General features: G+C 41.4%; 1 pseudogene; it reads right to left on the bottom strand.

Annotated features, from left to right (window-relative positions):
* Positions 1 to 5,859: 5,859 nt before the first annotated feature.
* LOC129013777 (olfactory receptor 4F15-like) lies at positions 5,860 to 7,012 on the bottom strand (annotated as a pseudogene).
* Between the last annotated feature and the right edge of the window lie 1,437 nt (positions 7,013 to 8,449).

The following is an 8,449-nucleotide window of genomic DNA, read 5'->3' as shown; positions in this document are numbered from 1 at the left end:
TTCTTAAGTTCTTCATTGAATCACTGGTCACTCAAGAGCATGTTTAATTTTTAATTTTCAATTTCTGTGGGTATATAGTGGGTATATATATCTATGAGGTATATGGGATAGTTTGATACAGGCATACAGTGTATAATAATCACATCAGGGTAAATGGAATATTCATTACCACAAGCATTTACCCATTGTGTTATAAACAATCCAATTATACCCATTTCATTATTTTTAAATGTACTATTAAATTGTCATTTACCATAGCCACCGTGTTGTGCTATCAAATACTAGATCTTGTTCATTCTTTCTGTGTTTTCGTACCCATTAACCATCCCTACTTCCTCCCCACTACAACTCTTCTTGGCCTCTGGTAACCAACATTCTACTCTCTGTCTCCATGAGATCAATTGTTTTCATTGTTAGCTCCCACAAATGAATGAGAACATGTGATGTTTGTCTTTCTGAGCCTGGCTATTTCACTTAACGTAATGTCCTCCAGTTCCATCCATGTTGTTTCAAATGACAAGATCTCATTTTTTTATGGTTGAATAGTACACCAATGTGTATATGTAGTAAAAAACTCACTTGAATTCAGAACACTGGGGTCCGTGATTCCCCTCTGGCTGGGGTTGGTTCCTTCTGCAGACGGGCATTGACAGTTTGGTCCAGTTTTCCTTTCTGCTGTAACAGGACAGCAATGAGTTCAATGCCTCATAATTGCTGTGTTCTCCCTCCCCCAGCACCCAGAGACACTCTCTGCACCACACCACTGCTGCCAGGGGTGGAGGATGGTGACCTCCGTGATTCAGGACCATTTTTTTCTATCTTTTAAGTGCCTCTCTCAGTGATATGAAGTGTAAACCAGGTACTATGAGTGCACACCTTGTTTTTGGTTCTTATGAAGATTTTTTTCTGTGTAGATAGTTGTTAACTTGGTGTCCTTGTAGGGGCTGGAAGAATGATCAGTGGAGCCTTCTATTCTGCCATCTTGCTCTGCATCCTTGTACTGCATTTTCTTTATTCATTCATCTACTGATGGACATTGTATTTTTTATTTCATTCATTGAATTCTTCAGCTACAGGATTTCTGTTTGGTTCTTTTTTAACATATCTATCTCCTTGATGAATTTTTCATTTATATGGTGAATTGTTTTACTGATTATATTGAATTGCCTATTTTCTTGTATCTTATTGGGTTTCTTTAAAATTATTATTTTGGATATTTTTCAGCAATTAGTTGATTTCCTTTTCATTGTGGTCTGTTACTAAACAGTTATTATATTCCTTATTCCTTTGGTGGTGTCATATTTCCTTGCTTTTTCATGTTTCTTGTGTCTCTGCATTGATGTCTGTATGTCTGGTGGAAAAATTGCGTCGTCCCAACTTTCTAGAATAATTTTATAGGAAAAGAATTTAACCTGCAGTTGGATCTTAGTGTACTGTTAGGAAGGGTTTCCAGGTGGGGGCAGTGATATGCTCTCCATGCAGCTTCTCTGGCTGCATTCAATGACAGCAATAACTGTATGCATCTCAGTGGCCTAGGCTGTAGATGTTTGTGGTAGTCTAGTGGTAGTATAGGTTGTTTATTTCCTCTATGGCAAGGGCTTTTGGAGCCTCCTCTTCTTGGTTTCCCCACACTACTGAGATTTAGCCATGGGAATTCTCTAGGTATCAGGTCTAACACAGCCTAGAAGGAGCTACAGTGGTGCTGAGTTACAGGTGCAGATCTTTGGAGCAGCAGCTGATCTTTGGGGCCAGGCTTCAAGGCTCAGGGTCTCATGAACCTATTGTGGCACCTGGGTCTTGGGGTGAAGGTTTGCTCTCTGTGACAAGGTTGGATGTAGGTGGCCCATAGAGCCAGAATCTGTGACTCTGAGGCACTCCCTAGCAGCTGGGGCCTTGTTGTAGCTATGATTCTACCCCTGTGAGGCAGAGAGCAGCATTGGCCTGACACCAGGGAAGAAGTAATCTGGAGTTTGGGGCCTGGGGTGCAGGGTATGGCCATAATTTGGGAACTTGAACCAATATGTTCAGTGGCAATCCAGGTCACTGGGGATGAGGCATCATGTAATGGTGACTCTAGACTCTGGAGAATCCCAGACTCTATGAACCCAGGTGCTGCAGAGGTGAGTTCTCCAGAATGGCTGAGCACTGCTGTTGTTTGGGCCCTGGGGACAAGGAGTAGCACAGCAAATGGCTCCACGCTCCAGGGAGAGGAATGTCTCAGCAGCTCAGACTCTAGGGAGCTAGTCCAGCTCCAGGGAACCAGGGTTCTAGAGTTGTAGGTTCTAGCCTGTAGGGTTGGGGTGTTTCAGATCAGCCACTGCTCTGTTTCCCTGGGATGCAAGGTACCACCATGTCACCTCAGCCCTGGAATGTGCAGTTGCTCAGTTCAGCCAAAGCACCAGTAGTCCAAAGGGAGAAGTGCTGCTTCCACTCAGGCCCAAGGGGTGTGACTGCTCTGGGTGGTCCAGACTCCATTTTCCGGGGATGCAGAGTTCTGCCCAGGGATTGTTTCCCTGGGAGGCAATCCAGTTTCAGCTGAGGCCACTAGGGGCGGGGTGCAGCCTTGGCTAAGAGGTAAATGGAGCCATTCTGCCAAAGCACAGATTCCCAGGAAGGAGTGCTCAGCTTCCACCTCCAGCCTGAGGGTGTTGAGAGAGGGGTAGGTAGAGCTTCTTCACTGCAGCTTGGCCCCACATGGAAGAGCATAGCAGTTGCTCCCAGCTGAGCTTGGGGATGCTGGGCCACCAGGCAGGAGTGGTTTAAGGCAGTTCACCCTCAAAAATGAAAGGGTGCTGTGGCTCCACACCCTGAGAGCAAGACACACTCCAGCAGTACTTGCAGTCCCAAGATGGCATAGCGTAGTAGCTGCCCAGGCCACAGGGTATAAGGCACATTGTCCAGCTCCTTCTTGGAGGGAACACAGCTGTGTGGACTCCAGTCAGCTCTCTCAGCCAGGCTTAGTGGCTGTGAGGACCAAGGGGTCCCAGTGGTGAAGACTGTATATATCTAGTAACAAACTTTATAGATATGACCCCGAAAGTATAGTCTTGAGGACTGTATATATCTAAGGTGTTGCTGGGGGTTGCTGGAATCCTCTTGCCTACTTTTTCAGCACAGGGAGATGTTCCTCCTAGTTCCTATCTGATCCCTGCTGAGGAATTTGGTGGTGGAGTCCCAGTGTTTGCTTCTGTTCTCTATGTGGCTGTCCTGAGTTTCTGTGCTCAGCAGCGTTTCTGTTACTCCTTTGATGTATTCTGGTGCTTCCCTTTAGTTATTTGTATTAAAATGTAGTTGTTTATTCATTGTTTTTCCTGCCTTTGTGGAAAGAATAAGCACTAGCGGCTTCTAGTCAGCCATCTTGCTGACGTCATCCTCCAAGAGGGAACTTCTTTAAATAGGAAGCCTTTTCTTGGAGTTGACACTCAAGCTGAAACCTGAATGATGAGAGGGAGCCAGGCTTGCCTACACCTGGGCAAAGCATTCTGCAAACTGTACAGGTCTCAGGAGGCCACAAGCTTATTATATTCAAGTAAAGGGAAAGTACAAAATGCCTGAGAGCCCCAAGCAGAGAAGAGAAAAAGCAGTGGGTGAGATTGGCAGGGTCAGATCTTATCAGGCTTTGTAGGCCCCGGGTTAGGCAATGAAGTACAGTAGGTGTCTGACCTCCCTGATAGTGCTGTGTTATCAACCTGCTCTTAGCCTTCAGAGCTTTTTGTGAGCTTCTCTCCTTGCCAGGACACGTACTGAACTCAGAGGACTGGTCAGCATGGGCCTCAACCCCATCCACAGCATTCACAAATTCATGAATCCCCTCTGCTCAAACCCTTTCATTGAATCTGCCCACCATACCATACCCTTGAAATACTTTCAGTAATTTTTCACTTCAGAGAAACTTGGGTTGTACAATTTTCCACAATTGGATTGTACGCTACTAACACAATTTCGATAGTTCCTAGCATGGGAATTAGAATATAGTGAATGTTCAATTTTTTTATTTTTTATTCACCCTTAGATTGCTGACAATATATTTTTTGATCAACCAAATTTCTACTTATACAATTTTTTTGTAAGCTAATCAGCTTGGTAACTTTCTCCAGCACACTAAAAAGCACCATAGATAACCAGAACCAGCTATGTAGAAATATGACATAGCACAGAAGAAGGCAGTTTGAATATAAGAAAAAGAAAGTATCAAAAGTAAATTGAAGTGTAGCATTTAGAAGTCTCTATATTCAAGGAATTCTCTCATTTAAAATAGTTGAAGAATATATACTCCAGTCCTGTTAGGAAAAGAACAAGTTCTTGATCAAAGATTAATGAATAGAGTTAGAAACAAAAGAAACAATTTGCACATAGTATGAGAGAAAGTCATCAAAACTGATGAAGAAGTTGTTTTAATGTTTTATTTCATTTTATTGAACAGGCACTTATGTAACACTATAGACAAAGAATTATTTAAAGCACTTTATAAATACTAATTCTGTTACTTTTTAAAACCTTATGAGGAAGATGCTTTTAGTTATAAGGAACTGCCACTTTTGTAAGTTAAAAACAGTCAAGTATGAGGAATTTCATACAGTTCAAACTACCTCTATTTTATAGATGATGGAAGTTAAACATAAAAAGGTTAAGTAACTTGAATTAGTAAAAAGCGTAGCTGAAATTTGAAGGCAGGCAGTCTGGCTAAAGAGTCTGTCCTTGTAATCATGTTACTGAAAAAGAAGAGAATTTACCTACCTCTGAGGAATTATTGCTGATTTCAGTGTAATTAGGTCAAGGACGAGCTGGAATGGAATTATTAAATAGGTCATTGTTCTTGCCCCTTACTAGGCCTCCATTGTTCACATCCTCTGACAGTACAGAAACACAGCTTTTGAAAGAACTAGAGTAATTTTAAGGCTTAATTCGGTTACCATATGCACTAGCTGAAATGCTTAAGAAGCCATAACCTAGTAACCCGTTTTAGGCTGATGCTGTGATCAAAAAAAATCTCAAAATAATCTTAGCTCTTTACTTCTGTTTTGTTTATTGAAGGACAATATACATTAAAGGGTAATATAGAGACAATAATATTTTTTAAATCTTTTTTTTTTTTTTTTTGTGGCTCACAGCTGTAATCCCAGCACTTTGGGAGGCTGAGGCAGGTGGATCATTTGAGCTCAGAAGTTTGAGACAAGCCTAGGCAACATGGCAAAACCCATCCCTACCAAAAATACAAAAATTAGCCATGCCTGGTGACGTTTGCCTATAATCCCAGCTACTTGGGGGTGCTGAGGCAGGAGGATCACTTGAGAACAGGAAGTCAAGGCTGCAATGAGCCAAGATCATGCTACTGTACTCCAGCCTGGGTAACAAAGTGAGACCCTATCTCAAAAAAAAAAAAAAAAAAAAAGTCCTATTTTTACCTTTCATGTTTTCTTCACATTTTATAGCTACTTCCACATATTACCTCAGAGTCAAAAATACTATCCCCAGCCTGGGCAACATAGTGAGACCTCATCTCTACCAAAACGATAAATAAACAAAGTCAGCCAAGCATGGTGGTGCACATTGCAGTCCCAGCTACTCAGGAGGCTGAAGTAGGAAGATTGCTTGAGCTTGGAAGGTCAAGGCTGCAGTGAGCTCAGGTTGCACCAATGCACCCCAGCCTGGGCTACAGAGTGAGACCCTGCCAAAAAAAAAAAAAAAAAGCCTCTCTCTGATAATTGCAAATCTGTCTCATATTTCCAAAGCACTTTTCTTCAGATTCTGCATCACAAAACCCCAAAAATCAATCTGACAAGGAAAGATTCTCCTCAGAATGCAAAGTAAGATGTAATAGGTCAGCCTGGAATTCTTATCAAGGAGAGGTGGGGAAAATGTAGAAACATTTCTATATTAATACTTTTTATTCAAACGCATTTCATAAAAAAGAATATAATATCCTCCTTGGTATGAGCAAAAGAACACATTAAGAAAATCCTGCATATTGGTAAATAAATTAGTAACCAAAACATCCATGTTTCACTGGATTCATGTCTGTAGCATGGGCCAGGAATTTTAGAAATGCTTGTCTTTCTTTATATCGAAATCACTTAAAACAACTTCCAGAAACTCAGCACCTGGTTGAATATTCTCCTCATTGCCATCTTCATCTCTTTGTTCCTAAAAGTATAGATGGTAGGGTTCAGAAATGGAGTAATTATTACATCAAAAATGGCAAGGAATTTATCGACAGGCACTGTGAGAAATGGCCATGAATACACAAAGATGCATGGACCAAAAAAATAAGACCACCACTGTAATGTGAGCTGACAGTGTAGAGAGGGCCTTAGATAAGCCACTTGAAGAATGTTGCCAAACAGTGATCAAGATGAAGATATAGGAGCTAATCAAAATGCAAAGTCCCCAGAGAGATGAATCCACTGTTGGCAGTAACTATGAGCTCCAATTTGTAGACGATCGTGCAAGCAAGCCTAAAAAATCGAGGAAAATCACAGTAAAAGCTGCCCACTTCATTGGGACCACAGAATGGTAGGGTAACAACAAATACGAGTTGAATCAATGAATGGATGATTCCAATAGTCCAGGAAGCCACTAGGAGTAGAGTACAAGTTCTGAAGTTCATGATGGCCAGGTAGTGGAGAGGCTTACATATAGCAACATATCGGTCAAGGGCCATGAAAACAAGTAGAACCATCTCAGTTCCTCCAATAACATGAATGAAGAACATCTGAGCAATGCAGCCTTGGAAAGAGATTACTTTTCTCTCCTTGAAAAGATCAGAAATCATCTTGGGCACTGTCATGGAGGAAATCCACATGTCAATAAAGGAGAGGTTGGCCAGCAGGAAGTACATAGGGGAGTGTAAATGGGAGTCGGAGATCACTGTGAGCACAATGAGGAGGTTTCCTAAAATACCTGCTACATAGAACACAGAGAAAACCAGAAAGAGGACAATTTGCATCTCCAAAGAACCGGTGAGTCCCACCAAAACAATCTCAGACACCACCGAATGATTTCCCCGCTCCATGGTCTCAGTCACTTTGGGCTGCAAATTTGCCTGGAAAAAAGAAAAACCGGAGAAATAAGAAAGTGGAATTACTGACTGTATCATTCAGAGTTCCATTAGAGAGACAGGACCACTAGGAAATAATATGCTAGGAAATTGTTACAGGAAGTTGATTTTGCATAATCATGGAAGCTGGTTCAGCAATCCATGAATGCATTGTCTTTGCATGTGATGCTATAGCTTAAAGTCCACAGGACATAAAGACAGGAGAAAAAAAGATGAATTTAAAATTTGGGAGAGCAAGAATAAAGTGGAACCCATAAAACCCTCCTTTCCCATTGCACTTTATAATTATCATAGGACTTTTTGACCTATAGTGTAGAGTTACATGTACATGATTTACTTCCTCTATCTGCTTGAAAGCACTAGGAGAAAAGATTTCTATATTATTTATCTCTGTCTTCATTATGAGACTGTAAAATAGTTTCAGAGGGCAGAATTGTCACTTCTAGAAATTTAGTATTTGCTAAATTAATCTGAATCAATTCCTTTACAATTTTGAGTGAATTGTTTAAATAAAGATAATTTAGAAGATGAAGATAAAGGAAAGAAAAAAAAGAAATTAAAATATGCTGAGGGGTGGGAAGAAAAAGCAAAGACAATGAGAAATACCAAAACCCAGAAAAATTGAGAGAAGGAGAGAGTAATTGGGAAAAGCAAGTAAGGAAAACGATAATGTAGGCCAGGCACAGCAGCTCACGCCTGTAATCCTAACACTTTGGGAGGCCGAGGCAGGTGGATCACTTGAGCTCATGAGTTTGTGACCAGCCTGGGCCACATGGTGAAACACCATCTCCACTAAAAATACAAAAATTAGCTGGACAAGGTGACCCAGGCCTGTAACCCCAGCTACTCAGGAGGCTGAGGCACAAGAATCACTTGAACCCAGGAGGAAGAGGCTGCAGTGAGCCAAGATCATGCCACTGCACTCTTGGGTGACAGAGTGACACTCTGTCTCAAATAAATAAATAAAGTAGAAGAGAAGGAGAAAAGAAAAAATAATGCTCATAGAAACTCCCTTCAAGTTCTGGGACTAGAGATTTCAAATAGAAAAATACAGAAAAGGAATTAAAAACTAGCTTATATTTATATCTTCAACATTCCAAAAAGCCCTAGCCACACACCCAGCAAAAGCCTTTAGAGGAAAAAGCTAATCCCACAAAGACCTGAGTTTTTCATCTCAGAAAATATTTGGCAGAACCCATGATGGATGGAAAATGGCAGACCCTTAATTTAAAACCAAAGTTTCCCCCACCCCACACACCATTTTTTCCACTTCTTTTCTGATGGGACACTTTCCTGAAGAGCATTCCTCCCTTATTTACCTTTCCACCTCTCACGTGTTCCCTGCTGTAGCTGCTAACTTTCTGTTTCTATCTCCCACACCAGGCTGTAAGC

This window comes from Pongo pygmaeus, chromosome 16 (assembly GCF_028885625.2).
Source record: "Pongo pygmaeus isolate AG05252 chromosome 16, NHGRI_mPonPyg2-v2.0_pri, whole genome shotgun sequence".
NCBI lineage: Eukaryota > Metazoa > Chordata > Mammalia > Primates > Hominidae > Pongo > Pongo pygmaeus.
The sequence above is the reverse complement of the archived record's forward strand: the minus strand, read 5'-3'. Positions and strand labels throughout refer to the sequence as shown.